Here is a 17,742-nt window from a genome sequence, read left to right on the forward strand (position 1 = left end):
ACAGACAGAGGGGTGCAGGGGGGGTCCCGGGGGAAAGGTGCCAAGCCCTAGGATCCCAAGTGTGTGGAGGAGTGCGTGAGGGTGAAAGAGACCCACATGCACACGCTCTCACACGCTTGCCCAGCTCCGTGCACGCCTGGCTTGCTAAGCTGGTTCACTGGATCCGGTGGGCTGGCAGGAAAGCACTTTCTCACAGATCCCGCATCTGCTCGGTCTCACTCACACGCATATGCACTCTCACACACGCACGCGTATGCATGCGAACACACTCACACGCTCTCCCCAAAAGTGGATCCCATTGTCTGGTGGACCGAGTTGCACTCGGTAATGAAGAGAATGAGGGATGGCAGAGGCAGCAAAGAGGAAGAGAGGATGAAGTGAGCGAGTGTGAGCATGGGAGTGAAGGACAGCGTGAGAGAGAGAAAGAGAGAGAAGCAGATATAGAGGAGAGACAGGGTATGTTTGCAGAGGCGTTTTCTCAGTCTGAGGGTTTTATACTGAGTAACCCCCCCCCCCCCCCCCCCCCCCCCAACACACACACTCACCCTCTCTCTTCCTCTCCTCTCCCTCTCTGTGTCACAGCGATACAGCCAGAGGAAAGGAAGAAAAGTAACCGAGAGGAGGGGATGGTACAGGGAAATGTAAGAGGGAACAAAGAATACAGTAGGAAAGACTATATTAAAAAGAATCCTTTCAAAGGGACTCATATCGTGAAAAATAAAGTTTATTGGCTGGCATCTATAACCTCAATTAATGGAAACTTTCCATTGTGCAAAAGGTTCTTTATAGTGTAAAAAGGGTCATTAGTAAAATGCTCTTTACACTATAAGAAAAAAACTGAACCCAAAGTTGATCATATTAGGTATTGCTTGAGGAGGAAAAAAATAATTTGGAAACCTTTATTTTTAAGAGTGTATATATTTCTTTTTAGATATAGAAACATTGAAACATTGCCATTTTCCGAACTGAAAAAGTCCTTTCCAAACCAAAAAGACCATGTAGCTGCAGCTCTATCTATGCTTCGACAGTTTTATGATTTCAAACAAATACATTTCAATAAACACACCATTGAAACATTAGCAATACCTATCCAGTAATCAGAAACTTAGTTCACCCAGTTATTGTAATGTACTGTATAGTGCTGCCTAAATTTGGAAACAAAAGTTTAAAAAAATGGAATGAGCCAAACCAATCTCACAGGAAAATTTTACTATTTTACTAGCTGGCAATGTCAAGGTGGTGATGTGAATCGCACAACAAGATACAATTTTTAGAAAAAAGTAAGCAATAAGGTCCACCCCTAAACATAACCACCACTGGCATAAGCAGATCATATGAAAATGTACAAATAAGATTTAACAAATGAGCAAAAATTTTAAAAAGTTATGAATTGTCATGAGATTGTGTTGGGAAAAGACTCAAATATTGTGCTTTTCCTGGTTGTGTGTAGTACCTGATGCTCTGCAAATCCTTACGATGATCTCAATGCTAGAAACTAGCGGTTTGTGCAGAACATTTCAGCATGGAACCTGTCATGTTTATAATTTTGACAAATAAATAAATAAATAAATAAATAAATCAAAATAATAAATGATGTGATCCCTTTAATAAAAACACAAAAAATACAATTATTGTTATTATTATTAAATAATATGACCCCTCTCTCTCTATATATATATATACAAACATATAAGCATGCTGTTATTTAACTGAGGTCCTACAAGATTATTTTAGATAGTATTATGATAAGATAATTTAAGGAGCAAATTCAGTGCTATTCCTCTCTGTACGTGTCTTTGACTTTGAGTGTATGTCATATAGAGTCTTATTGTATTTCACTTACTTTTTTCCCTGGCTGCCAATAAAGTTCCCTCACCCTCCTCCTGCTCAGAAATGGTTTGTTATTGGCCTGTTGCGTTTTTGAGCATGGTGTCTATTGATCCGATCCTTTGATTGAATTAAGGGTCCTGTGTGGAAAAAAATCCATCTCTATGGCTCATACTAGACAGCTGACATTTCTACCAAAATCGCTGGCCGCTGGGAGAAGAGCTGCAGGATTCTGGACATGTCATATGATCTTAAATTACAGCAGGAGTGTGATGTGACTAAGGATGAGGTTTTGTTAAGGTTTCAAAGTGTGTAGAAGTGACAAATCCAAAAGTAAAATCTGTGTAGTTATTGGGTAACGTTGACTACTTGGTCAGAAGTGAAAGAAAAATACTCTTTCAGACTATGAGAGTAAACAGTGAGGGAAAGCTGGAAATAAAGGAGCAATGAAAGATAGAGATACCAATAGATTGAGAAAGCAACTGAAAGGCAAGAACAGGGCCGGCGCTCCGCACACGCACATCACGCACTGCGCGTAGGGCACCAAGTGCTTGGGGGGGCACCAAAAAATCTGGGTCGTGAAAATATCATCACAATATAGGCTACTAGTATAAATAACAAATAAAATATTTCTAGCATGTTAATATACAAAAGCAATACAAAAGTAATATAGGCCTAGACCAAATTAGTCGAGAAAAAGGTGAATCTCTGTGCCAGTCTCCCTCTGGTGCCCCCCCTTCCCCACCTCCCAGTGGTCTGTTCAATTATGCTTCAATCAATTTCAAATTTGGCCGACACCGACCTCAGACATGGCCTCGAAAAGGCACCAAGAGTCGGGGGCGGAAAAAAGAAAAAAGAAGAGACAGCGGGATGATGCTCGCGCGTCGCTTGCAGGTAAGACAATGTTTTAAATAAAAATGTTAGTTTTGTGCGTGTAGTATGCATGTCCAGGGGCGTCGGCGCGTCCGCGTCGCTAGTAGTGCAAAAGATCCGGGGCTTTAGCCCTGCATGTTGAGTCTTTTATTTTAACGGGGTCCGGGGGTTTCTCCCCCGGGAAATTTTGAAACTTGGGCTGTTAAAGATGCAGTTTGTTTGAGAAGGAAAGGAAGGCCAATCGTTGGGGTCCTCATCGTCATATTTGAATGACAAATAAAGCTAATTTTCCCCCTAGGTAGGCTATACGTTACAGATGTGTGTGCATATAGCTATTAGTGCAGAACGTTCCCTATTGTAATTTCTTCGCTTCAATATAATGCCTATCTGCCTCTTGGTAAGGTGAACTTTAGAAAAACCCTGCAACTGAACGTGATGTGATTTTGCCAAATTAGACCGCTTAGATAAAGTTTTTTCGTTGTTGTTCTATGCGGTCATTTTCAAGAGGTTCGGCCAAGGGCGACATCTGTTGGTGAAACTGAAATTAGAAAAAAAAAACCCACAATCTCAGTGTTTGTATATTTTCATATTCACAGAGTTGTCAAATTATTAGGGCTGGGAAAAGATTAATCTCGATTAATCGCATCCAAAATAAAAGTTTGTGTCGACATGATATATGTGCGTGTACTGTGTATAATTATTTTGTATATAGAAATTATATATACAAAATAATTATACAATTTTTTTTTTTCAAAGCTCAAACTCATCAAAACGTACCTGCGTTCATCAATGGGGCAGGAACGTTTAAGTGGTCTGGCTGTCATCAGCATCAATGGGGACGTGGCTCAGAAACTGTCATATGATGACCTGATAGCTGATTTTGCAGCTAGGAAATGTAGGCGTGTGCCTCTGTAGGGCCTCTGACAACTGATGGTAGTGAAAATGTTTAATATAGTTCTATAGAATAGCAGAATGGTCTCTTTATAGAGATGTAGTCCCTCTGTTGAGTAAATTCTACTGTGCAGTTATGTATGGTTATTTGCAGTTTAAAATGTGCACTTTAAAATTCATACTTCATAAAATTCATACACTTATACTGTTATTTGCACTTTAAACTTTTTTTGCACTTTTAACTTTCTGTGTTTACATTGTTCTGTTCCAATTATTTATTTGCAGCAGTTATTTTGGAAGTAAAGAGAACCTAACTAAGAAATTCTGAATGGTAGTTATTTCTTTGGTGGTGGTGGGGGGGGCACCGCCAAGCGTTTGTGCTTAGGGCACCCAAATGGCTAGCGCCGGCCCTGGGCAAGAAAGGGAGACAGTGATGATACCATGTGCTCACTGGTCTAAGCACTGGGGTAATATATGACCTGATGATGTTTTCATTGCCATTGATGGTTTCAGTAAAGGAAGTGTGATTGAAAAGAGGAAGGTATGGTGACATTTATTGGTTGGAGACTGCAAGCATTCATACTGCTGTTTCACACATGATGTAATGATATTTTTCAAGAATTCGTTGGACACAAATGCCTGTATGTTCTCATTCCTCCAGGAACTGAATTTGTGAAAACCCTGTTTTAACCCTGAATGCTGCATGTGTTTAAAGCATCTTTCTTCTAAACCAGCCTAAAAGAAAAAAACTATAAGTAAGATCAATCCTTGTATCATTATTATTATATATTTTTAAATACAAAACCAAAAGTAAAAAAAAAAACTTGAGTTTGAGTGAAAAATTAAAAATGGACAACAATGTTTTTATTTATTTATTTATGTATATTTACTTATTGTTTTTTTTGTGACAATAGAAAAAAAAAGTTTTGTTCTTTGAATTTATATAAAAAATAAATTAAAGATAAACACATTAAAGGGATAGTTCACCCTCATGTCGTTCCAAACATACATACAAACAAAGATATTTTTGATGAAATCCGAGAGCTTTCTGATGCTCCACAAGGATCCTTACACGATCAAGGAACAGAAACGTAGCAAGGACATTGTTAAAATAGTCTAGTGACATCAGTGGTTCAACCGTAATTTTCCGAAGCTTCGAGAATATATTTGTGCGCAAAGAACACAAAAATAATGACTTTATTCAACAATTCTTCTCCCCCGAGTCACCCTAGGGCGACACCTTGGAGAGTATCAAAACGCATGCGCGTGCTTTGATCTGCATGTAAACACTGCGTGTGTGTGATGCTGCTGACGCAGAGAACATCGTGATATTCTCCAAAATGGAGGCAGAGGGTGACTCGGGGGAATAGAATTGTTCATCAAAACAATTTCATCAAAAATATTTTAATTTGTGTTCGGAAGATGAACGAAGTTTTTACGGGTTTGGAACGAAAAAAACAAATGAAACAAAACAGCAAGGTTGGCTCAACCATTGGATGCAGTCAGGATGCAGGGAGGGGCTATCTGTTTGTCCAGCCAATGAAAGTGTTTAGGAAACCTTTTTTGAAAGTAATAATTATTTTTCAACTTATCTTTCTTAATGAAAGGTGTATGCTTCAAATCTATTAATTTTCTATCCAGAAAGCAAAAGTAAATACAGTTCAAAAGTTTGGGGTCTGTAAGATTTGTTAATCCGCTGCGTTCTCAAAACTCTGGCCGTTTGATAATACCTAGAATATCAAAATCGACTGCGGGCGGCAGATCCTTTTCCTAGTTAGCACCCAAACTCTTGAACAATCTACCTAACACTGGTCGGGAGGCAGACACACTCTGTCAGTTTAAATCCAGATTAAAGACACATTTCTTTAACCTGGCTTACACATGTAAGATATCAGAGACTGAATGAGACAAAGTGAAGATTCGATCAGAACATTGAAACCCGAGGAGCTGGAATTCATAGAGGCTCCAAGAAACAGGATGTAATAAATCTGTCCAGATCCAGCACCAGCTAGTTTGAAAGCCTAACCAGAAAACCTCTTTCACAAAACAGCTTGCAACATTGAGACAAAAGAACACTTATTGATAGTTCTAATTCAGGAAAGAGACTGTCAAATTTGGGGCAAGGAATCAAGACTGATGTTCAAAGAGATGGCCGTCACATGCAAACCTGTGATAGAAAATCACGAGCTACAGACTCTCTTGGGCAGGTCTTCGCCCATACAAGACAAAACAGACTTAAATTCCTTTGTCTAAAAGAACATGCCTTCGTTGTCCATAGAACTACATAAAAGACTTTCATTTTCAATTTTTAACGAAACTAATAATTTCTATGCATAACTGCATATTGTGTATGTAACACACATTTGAATATCCTTGTTTTAATCACTTATTGTGTATGTAGTGGTAATAGCTGAAGGATTAATATTCATGTTTAGTATGTATGAGTTTGAAAATGCATGCTTTAAATGTTTCTCCCAATCAATTCTCTGTCAAATGCATCATAGTCTTGTTATAGAAATCATGCTCAAAAAGTATACTTTGCAAGAGCCTGTAAAGTTCGGACCTCTGACTGAACAGATAACAAGTTGATTTATGATTTGGTGGAGACACAAAGCAACTCCCCAAGCAAGGACAGTATCTAATTGGTCAAGACATCCAGATGGGACGGTCTGAAAACAGAGTTTAAAAGCTCAAGACACCATCTTGGCTTCTCTTGGCTCTCTCTCTTGTCACTCTTTCTTCTTCGTAAAAATGCTCTCGTAGTTACTCTCTCTCTTCACTTTTGCCACCGCGTGCTGTTCTTTGAGCGTGCTCTGGCCCACATGCCAGCTGCTACCGCGATGGAAAGAAAACCAACCTAGTCTCGTTACATCCTTTTATTCTTTTACTTTAGTTTCTTTTCTTTCCGTGGAGTTTCATGTTCTAATGTAAGTTTGCTACCAAGTCCAGCTCCGACTGCACTCGCTTCAAACTTCGACCAGACCAACTCCGCATCCTCAGCCAACGCCCAAGACCTCACTTCATAGACTACTGAACTCTCAACCAATCAGACACTTCGGGGAACCCCCTGTCTGCAACTACAACACAAAGGAAACCCCTTAACAATGGCAAAGCAAGCAAGTACCTCCAGATTCTAACTGAATCAGGTGCAGTTAATATAAATTTTAGCCTCATTGAGAAACTCAAAGCGAGGGTTAAATAAGTGATTGATGGTTGATCAGGTCGATGCAATTGAACATACTGCTGTAAACTTGGGATTTCACAATTTCATTCTCTTAAACTCATCCTTTCCTCACTTTCTCTCTTTCTGCAAAGTGTGAATGTGTGAACGCTTGTGTTCATATGTTAGATTGGTTTATGTCTTAGGTTTATATAAATACAATCTGATTTATATTGAAAAGAGAAGTATCTTGTGTTATCTGCTCACAAGTTAATGTCTTAATCTGCCGATCTAGTTACTGTGCTGTTTAATAGTGTTTTCACTATATTTGAATTTTAATATCCAGTACAGAGTTTGTTATACGGCTCGTTCAGTGAATCGCCGTAACACTGATTCTGTTCAAATTCCTATAAAATCATAAAAGATTGCCTTTGAGCTAAATTAAACTATTTCATTTGAATTAAAACAATAAGAAACAATAAATAAACAATTATCTCCTGGCCAGAGGAGAACTGACCCCCCAACTGAGCCTGGTTTCTCCCAAGGTTTTTTTTTTTCTCCATTCTATCACAGAGGGAGTTTTGGATCCTTGCCGCTGTCGCCTCTGGCTTGCTCAGTTGGGGACACTTAATTTCTAGTGATTATTGTCAATTTGATTTCGCAGATACTATTTAAACTAAACTGAGCTAGACAATGACATCTCTGAATTCAATAATGAAATGCCTTAACTGAAAACTGAGTCTTTAATCTTATTTTTATACATTACTGGCACTCTATCCTCCAATTTGATACTGTTAAGCGCTTTGACACAATCTGTATTGTTAAAAGCGCTATATAAATAAAGGTGACTTGACTTAATGTTTATAAAAATAGTCTCTTATGCTAACCAAGGCTGCATTTATTTATTTAATTAAAATACAGTAAAAGAGTAATATTGTGAAATATTTTCAGTTAAAAAAAGTTTTCTATTTTAATACATTTTAAAATTTTATTAATTTTAATTTTCAGCAGTCATTACTCCAGTCTTCAGTGTTACATGATCCTTCAGAAATCATTCTAATATGATGATTTTCTGCTTAAGAAACATTTCTTATTATTATCGATGTTGTAAAACAGTTCTGCTGCTTAATATAAACTTTTGAAAGGTAGTGTATGTAATATTTATATATAAATAAACAAATATGCCAAGTGATGCTAAATCCAAAGTGAACTGTTCTTAATAATTTGATTAATTTGACCAAGACTTTTAGAGCAAGACACAAGTAAAGTGAAGAAGTAATGGAGTGATGCATAGGACACAAGTGATGCATGTTCATTTAGCCTTTGATCTGTGTGCCGTTTGTAGCCCAGCGCTGCGAGAGAGAGACCAAGAGGACTCATATCCCCACCTACTGAAGATTACGCACTAACCATCCACACTAGAAAGGGTCTCAAATGGATTCTCTGGCATTCATGTTTGTCATGGCAACCAAATAAAGTGCACAAGACAAAAAGATTGGAGACTCTTAAGCGCTAATGGTTGAAAAACAAACTAACAAATAAATAAATAAAAAAGAAAAAGTACAGAGCTCAAGAAAAACAAATGAATACATCACTTTTAGTGCTCATGGAACTTTTTAGTCTCTTAATAATAATAAAATGTGTATGACAAGAAAGCTGAATTAACATTATATACACACATTTCTAATGCCTCTGACTGCTTCCCTGCATCCTTCCTGACTGCTGCCTTATCAAAGAGCTCCTTTCAGAGCAAAGCAGTGCTGAGGTTCAGAGAATAGCCAGAGAGAGAGACTCAGGCACAGTTTGGCTTTTGTCAGAATTGATTTGAAGTCACAACTCACATTGACTGCTTGTGCTAAATGTTGTGCTTATTAGACTAGCGTTTACATAATAAAATGAACACAACAGAAGTTAAGATGCAAAGGAAAGAGCACAAATTAAACATATCAGTTAAGGTCAGCAAGACGAACAGGGTCTGTGAATAGTGCAATGGAGAATGTAAATGAAATCCTCTTGATTCTTTTTTCATTTTATGAATAAATGCTAATTAAATTTAGTCACAAATACACTTGAAATTTGTAGGGATTTTACAATAATACCTTAACGCTGATAGGGTTATTTTCCAAAGAGAACTGCAAGCATAGAGAGGGATGTGGTCACTGAGGGGGTGTCTATATCTGAGACATTTTGAGCATTTGTGTATATGCACATAATTGGATGTTTGTGTAAAGGCAACTCTAAATGAAAGCAAGACTGAATAAGAATGGCTTCCTTGACCCAGGCAGAATATATGGCGGCCGCCAATAAGCACAAACACTTTTTAGCCAGTCAAAGCGAGACAATTTTGCCCGAGTTGAAAGATTTTTACAGATTGAAAGACACTCTATTTGGAGGGCACGCTTTTTAAAATAGAAAGCTAAATGTAAGACATTAGCACCTACACTGCCTCCGTGCTCCCTTTGAGCTTTAAAATGGATAGACAGATAGATGAAAGTGATGGGGAAGACAGGATGGCCTCACCTCCTGCACTCTGGGAAGGCCCAGTGTGGGTAATGCATCCTGTTCGCCCGAATCATTCGTGATCCAGCTTTATCTACAGAAGAAGTAAGTATAAGGGTTTTTATGAATCTTTGCAAATAGCCTTTCCTAATAATGTGCTAGTTAGCCAGTTTCGCAGCTGAAGTTTAGTAGTATGCTCCATAGATATATGCCTAGCTGCCTCATTATCGACTGTTTCTATGGGCCGCAATATGTAAGCCATCTGCCATTTTTGGAATGGTCTGCAAATCTTTGAGCGCATTGACTGTGTGCATCTACAACAGCAAGTTATACGCTTGCATATCTTTGAATAGTCATTGATTATTATGGTAAATTCGAGATGGCTGACATGTCAACGTATATGGAGCGGTCAAATAGGGATCTACTCATATCTATTGTCTGCTCGTCACTCCACTGAAGAGAGGGATGTGGTCAGCAGAGCTCACTAGCATTTAAAGCAACATGGACTTGTCAGGAATCTGCAAGAAATGGGACCCAGATGCAAATGAGCGGACAATGGTGGTTTATTAACAAGACGTTGACTAGAAACAGCAGGGAGAGTGAGAAGTGAATCAGTCCAAACAGAGGGGCAGGGCAGACAACACACAGGCAGGAGGGATGACCACTGAGCCTGTCCAAGGTGGCAGCGGACTCAAACACGGAGGCAGCAGCTCCAGAGGAAGGCAGGAATACAGGGACACCGTAACTTGAAGTGAATCTCAGAAGTCGCACCAGTCTAGCCGCCAGGTAGTGACTCACAGAACCGAAGGCCTGACTAGTGAGAGTGGAGAGCTGCTTCCAGGTAGTAGGGGTCAGAGGCCAGGGAATCTGGGTAAAGGGCAGGAAGGGAAAGCAAAGACACAAGGGAAAGGAACACTAGGGCTGTGTCCAAATTCAGGGTCTGCATCCTGCATCCAAATGAGTACTCATTTGAAGGATGTTACGTCACAGCGCCGCGACGAAGGCTGTCCAAATTCGTAGGATCCTTCAAATGCGGCCCACAAATACGTCCTCCTTTTCCCCGAATTGGAAGGATGGGTGTGGTGGATCCTTTCCCGTCCTACCTATCCCATAATTCTTTTCGGCAGAGCGTAATGGCGGACGAAGCGAGCGGTAGCGGAGTGGGAGAGGAGTTTCTCTGACAAAACAAGCTAAAGTTTATGCTTCGGCTCAATGAATTTGTAGGAGAAATTAGTAGAATACTTAAAAACAAATAAAAATAGGCTATAATGGCTTACCTGGATGTGACTGTCTTGTAGTCTGATATAAAAAACTCTCCGACAACGAGCAAAGAAAGTATTTAATTGCTTTATTTCTTCCAAAAGAATTAAAATGAGGAGAATAACTCTTTGTCCATTTTCCCGCTTCTTGCTTGGCGCTGTCACGGTTGCTAGGCGACAGGATATGAGCAACGGGTAAGGGAGGGAACTGAAAGAAGGGTAGGCTGTCCAAATTCACAAACACCGACTTCCGGGTTTTGCGGACGTCGGAGGATCCCTCCTCCTTCAACCGGGTAGGAAGGATCCTAAGGAGGATGCAGACCCTGAATTTGGACACAGCCAATATAAAGCAGCAGAGCACACGAGGATCAGGTGAACACTATCAAGCAAATGAGGACTAGACAAGGACTAAACAAGGGGGCGTGACCATGGGAAACAGGGAGGTTGGACAAGAGGAGCACGTGGCAAACACAAACAGAGACAGAGCCATGTGCTCAGACACAAAACAAAGAAACATTGAACAGGGACAAGACAGACAAGACTGTCAGGGTAGGATCCTGACAGGACTAAGACAGAGCAGATTTTGACAGGGTAAAGAAGGAGTTTTTTTACACTACCATTGAGAAATTTTAACCAAAGTATGTTATAGACTTTTCATTAAGACCCTAAACAATCATATCAACTTGTGTAAAATGGGCATCCGATGACCCCTTTAAGTCAGAACATAGTGTCTAAGTTAAATAGATCACATTTATGATATATTTTATGGTTCTTTTGCAACCTTTTTGTAGCTTGACAGTCTTCAGTTTGATTTTCATTCTAATGAAATGAGTGACCAGAATATTAATCAAAAACATCATGTTTAGAAAGGACATCATATGAGTTCGGAACACCATAATGACTCAATTCTGAGTGAAATATTCGTTGAAGTCTCAAACATTATAGCATGTTTGACGCATGCTGCTCTGCATGGCATGTGATACATTTGCCCTGAGCTCTACATTAATGTCTCTCCATTGTATGTTTTCAATCTTCCATTTTCTTATTTTTCTTTCTTTATCCTCAATTGTCCTCAACAGATATTATATACATGCAATATACACTGCCGCTGGCAAATAATTGAATTTATTCATTACAACTATGCATCCTTTAAAAGCCACATTGATTGTAAAGCTGGACCTCATCTGAGAAGGTCAAGGTTCTGTTTTCCACACCAGGATGACACCAAGTGTTTTTTACACACTTTCTTTACTTTCAAAGGCTGGGCGGTGTGCACACTCATCTAAAAGGTTTATTCAAAAGGCGCATGCTGTTTTTGTTGTTTTTTCCTTTGTTGAAGAAACACCAAGGCCACAGAAAACAGAGTCTCCGTGTGCACTAATGAGTCACTGGCATGAGTCAAAAGAAAGGATAAATAAAAGTGGCATTGCCATCCCTTTGTCCATCAATTTTTCTCTCCTTCTCTGCAAAGCCACCCCCCGACCCCGCACTCCACAGACCTACCGGCAAGGGAATGTGGAGCTGTCACTGGGTTTCTCTGGTATGGCATCCCTCTGGTTAAACTTGCCTAGAGGGCAGTGGTGAATAGTGACAGTGCTCCTAGTCATGATTATGGCCACTTTTCCTAGACTCAGTGTTAATTTGTACAGGTTTGTGTCATTTTGGTCCATTTAAAATGAATGTTTTAAAAAGGCATAGTCAAGAAAAATAACAAAATAATGTAATAATGAAAAGAAATATAAAAATGTAACAGACCGAATAAATCTTTTTTCAATGTATACATTTATTAAATTCTTAAATGCAAAATATAAAATGTGAAATTATTAGAGTAAGATGCACACACACACACACACACACACATATATATATATATATATATATATATATATATAGTATCTCACAGAAGTGAGTACACCCCTCACATTTTTTAAAATGTTATATCTTTTCATGTGACAACACTGAAGAAATGACACTTTGCTACAATGTAAAGTCGTGAGTGTACAGCTTGTATAACAGTGTAAATTTGCCGTCCCCTCAAAATAACTCAACACACAGCCATTAATGTCTAAATCGTTGGCCACAAAAGTGAGTACACCCCTAAGAGAAAGTGTCCAAATTGGGCCCAAATTGTCAATATTTTGTGTGGCCACCATTATTTTCCAGCACTGCCTTTAACCCTCTTGGGCATGGAGTTCACAGAACGTTACAGGTTGCCACTAGAGTCCTCTTCCACTCCTCCATGATGGCATCACAGAGCTGGTGGATGTTAGAGGCCTTGCACTCCTCCACCTTCCGTTTGAGGATGCCCCACAGATGCTCAATAAGGTTTAGGTCTGGAGACATGCTTGGCCAGTCCATCTCCTTTACCCTCAGCTTCTTTAGCAAGCCAGTGGTCGTCTTGGAGGTGTGTTTGGAGTCGTTATCATGTTGGAATACTGCCTTGCGGCCCAGTCTCTGCTTCAGTATGTCACAGTACATGTTGGAATTCATGGTTCCCTCAATGAACTGTAGCTCCCTAGTGCCGGCAGAACTTATGCAGCCCCAGACCATGGCACTCCCACCACCATGCTTGACTGTAGGCAAGACACACTTGTCTTTGTACTCCTCACCTCGTTGCCGCCACACACGATTGACACCATCTGAACCAAATACGTTTATCTTGGTCTCATCAGACCACAGGACATGGTTCCAGTAATCCATGCTCTTAGTCTGCTTGTCTTCGGCAAACTGTTTGCGGGCTTTCTTGTGCATCATCTTTAGAAGAGGCTTCCTTCTGGGACGACAGCCATGCAGACCAATTTGATGCAGTGTGCAGGCGTATGGTCTGAGCACTGACAGGCTGACCCCCCACCCCTTCAACCTCTGCAGCAATGCTGACAGCACTCATATGTCTATTTCCCAAACACAACCTCTGGATATGACGCTGAGCACATGCACTCAACTTCTTTGGTCGACCATGGCGAGGCCTGTTCTGAGTGGAACCTGTCCTGTTAAACCACTGTATGGTCTTGGCCACTGTGCTGCAGCTCAGTTTCAGGGTCTTGGGAATCTTCTTATAGCCTACGCCATCTTTATGTAGAGCAACATTTTTTTTTCAGATCCTCAGAGAGTTCTTTGCCATGAGGTGCCATGTTGAACTTCCAGTGACCAGTATGAGAGAGTGAGAGTGATAACACCAAATTTAACACACCTGCTCCCCATTCACACCTGAGACCTTGTAACACTAACGAGTCACATGACACCGGGGAGAAAAAATTGCTAATTGGGCCCAATATGGACATTTTCACTTAGGGGTGTACTCACTTTTGTGGCCAGTGGTTTAGACATTAATGGCTGTGTGTTATTTTAGGGGACAGCAAATTTACACTGTTATACAAGCTGTACACTCACTACTTTACTCTGTAGCAAAGTGTAATTTCTTCAGTGTTGTCACATGAAAAGATATAATAAAATATTTACAAAAATGTGAAGGGTGTACTCACTTCTGTGAGATACTGTATATACACATACACAATGTGTGTGTGTGTGTGTGTGTGTGTGTACACACACACAAACACAATTTTTTTTTTAAATGCATTGGTAACACTTTATTTCGATAGTCCACTTTTGGCATTCTACTAACAGTAAGTAACTTTGCAACTACATGTCAAATAGCAGTCATTAGAGTATTAGTAGACTGTCTGCTTAATAACTTCTAACATTTTATTTTGGTGGGTCTACAACATACAACATACTGACTATGAGAAACTTTGCAAGTATGTCAATACTTGCAATACTTATTCTACTAACCTTAAACCTACCCTGCTGAGAGTTAGTAGACATGTAGTTGCAAATTAATGAGAATTAGTTGACACGTAGTTGACATGTTACAAAGTAACTTATAGTTAGTAGAATGTCTAAAGTGGACTATCCAAATAAAGTGTAATCAATGCATTTTATTTACTCTTTAAATGCACGCACGCACGCGCACACACACACACACACACACACACAAAAACACACTCAAACACACACACACAAAATCCAAAAAAGTAGAGCCCAATGTTAGTATTAAAGAATTTCCCATATTGCTTTTAACATGTGTTTCAGCTGTATTTTGAATTATGAATTGCATTGTGTTGTGTTTTAGAGTTGAAGTAAATGTCCTTAATCTTAACAAATAATATACTGTTAATATTCTGGCAAGACATTATCCGTTTTTCAACTATATTTTTCCCTCTTCACTTTATGTGCCAGTGTGATTTGCAATATTACATTTATAGCAAATGCAATATTGCAGCGTGCCCAAAATGGCAAATATATGACTACAGCGCTTTATGAAATAACATATTTGACAGGTCTCTTGTTGAACAGACCTGGAGGAGGACATGGACGTTAAAGACTCGAAATTCCTCCGTTACTTATTACAGTCAATGTCAACTGATTCACGGAGAGAGAGAAAAAAGCCATTGAGGATCTTTATTCACTGAAAGGGACACAACTGAATATACCCCCTTTGAATAGTTTCTCTAAAGTTCAGAGATATGAGAACAGTTTTCTCTATTGCCCACTTCTTTTCATGTCAGACACTTCACCCCTCTGCAATGTGGAGACAGCTGTCAAAATATATCTTTAAAGAAATAAATTAATAAATGAAAACTTTCCTGAGTATGTTTTTCTATTCCTCCCTCCTTTTATCTGACCCTGGGGAGGAATTGCAGGACGGTTCCTGTCATCCAGGCGTCGGGAAACAGAGGCTGTCAGACTTCAGGCAGGATCCCAGCTGGGGTGCACTATGCTTGGCCTGGCCCCCACGGAGGGGATACTCTGGAAGAATCCCATCTCTCCGGGGAGGGGAGTGAGGCGCACGGACCCAGAGGGAGAACAGGGAGAGATGGGTAGACATTCTTAAAGTGAAATCAGGCACACATTCAGACAGGATCCGGTTGACCTAAACTCCCCCTGTCTTGCCACACGCTCCATCATTCTTTCAGATATGAAATAAAATTAAGCCTAAGGTCTGTTTCACACATACAGTGTCTGTGGCGCGTGAGCAAGCTTGCCTTGTACTTTCACACTGCCTGTGTTGTTTCTAGGTAACCGCAATGAGTTTTATTGTATTAATGGTCATAAATGTAAAAGAAGTATGTTTTCAACATGCTTTCTACTTTCATTTTTTCTCATTTACAGCAAGTAATGCATGTATATTTTTCTTTAGGTAAAAACCTAGCTTGTTAAATTGCTTTTATTTATACTACAGTTAGTTCCAGTCCAAGAACTCTGATATACTGTCAACACTTGGACTTTTTTAATGGTAAATTCAGTTCAAATGTTCCACTGTGTAAACGTGCAAGACATATTTTGGACCGCTCACCTTTTTTGCATTGTCTCACGCATGAAACAGCATTCTTAGAGGTCGTTCACACATAACACATTTTTGCATTCCACTGCACTGCTTTTCCAGTGTTTTCTATGTAAACAGGTTTGTTTGACCATTGTGTTTGTGCCTTTTGCATTGTCTTGTGCATGACATGGCACCCTAAAAACACAGCACTCGAGTAAAAAAACAAAAAAAAAAGTTTAACTTTGGAAAAACATTTCTTTATACCTAGATAGGTAGTAATAATCTGATGTGTGATACACTGTTTTATGTGATTTTTGTTTTTATATATATACACACACACACACACACACACACACACACAGACAGAATCTACGCTGTTTTGAATTGGCCGCCTCCAGTTTTCCCTTTGTTTTGCCTCCAGCTAGCACTGTGACGTAAGCCAAGTCAAGTCAATATTATTTGTATAGTGCTTTTAACAATGCAAATTGTGTCAAAACAGCTTTACATCGGCTTGATATAAAGATGGGTGGTTTTATATCAGCTTTACAGTATTTAGACAGGGGAATAGTTTGTCAAAATAGTGTCATTCTCCTCTGGCCAGACAAAATCAGCAGTTTAAATCTAGGCTAAAGCAGAATCAGATTGTGCAAAGGACTCATCTGGTTCCTGTTGTCTTGTACCGATGGCCGTCTTGGAGACAGGGTCTTCACTGGGGATCAGTCTCTGGGGCTCATCTAGGTGTCCTGGCTGTAGAGGTCATCTCTAGGTGCTGATCCACCATCTGATCTGGATACAGTTTGGATCTGGGTGGCTACGGTGACCTCGGAATAAGAAAGAAACAGTCTAATATTAGCATATATGCCATTCTTCTAACAATGTAACAAGTACATCAGGTGTTTTGGGAAGTGTTCCCGGTTCCGGTTGACCTAATTAATGCAGCCTAACAATCCTTTAACGGATTTGAATTATAGAAATGCGATAGTGTATTATGTGTAAGCCAGGTTAAAGAGATGGGTCTTTAATCTAGATTTAAACTGATAGAGTGTGTCTGCTTCCCGAACAGTGTTAGGTAGATTGTTCCAGAGTTTGGGCGCTAAATAGGAAAACGATTTCCCGGCCGCAGTTGATTTTGATATTCTAGGTATTATCAAATGGCCAGAGTTTTGAGATCGCAGCGGACGTGAAGGACTATAATGCGATAAGAGCTCACTCAAATACTGAGGTGCCAAACCATTCAGGGCTTTATAGGTAATTAGCAAGATCTTAAAATGTATACGATGTTTAATAGGGAGCCAGTGCAGTGTTGACAGAACCGGGCTAATGTGGTCATACTTCCTGGTTCTAGTAAGAACTCTAGCTGCTGCATTTTGAACCAGCTGGAGTTTGTATATTAAACGTGCAGAGCTACCACCCAATAAAGCATTACAATAATCTAGCCTCGAGGTCATGAATGCATGAATTAATGTTTCTGCATTTGGCATTGAGAGCATAGGTCGTAATTTAGATATATTTTTAAGATGGAAAAATGCAGTTTTACAAATGCTAGAAACATGTTTTTTTCGAAGGAAAGATTACTATCAAAAAGTATGCCTAGGTTCCTAACTGATCACAAAGAATTTACAGAGCAGCCATCAAGTATTAGACAGTGATCTAGGTTATTACATGCAAAAGTTTTTGGTCCAATAATTAACACCTCTGTTTTTTTCAGAATTTAGCAGTAAGAAATTGCTAGTCATCCAGTTTTTGATATCAACTATACATTCTGTTAGTTTTGCAAATTAGTAAGTTTCATCAGGTCGCGAAGAAATATAGAGCTGGGTATCATCAGCATAACAGTGAAAGCTAACACCATGTTTCCTAATGATATCTCCCAAGGGTAACATGTAAAGCATGAAAAGTAAGGGGCCAAG

The sequence above is a fragment of the Barbus barbus genome (genome assembly GCF_936440315.1).
Source record: "Barbus barbus genome assembly, chromosome: 4".
NCBI classification, from domain to species: Eukaryota; Metazoa; Chordata; class Actinopteri; order Cypriniformes; family Cyprinidae; genus Barbus; species Barbus barbus.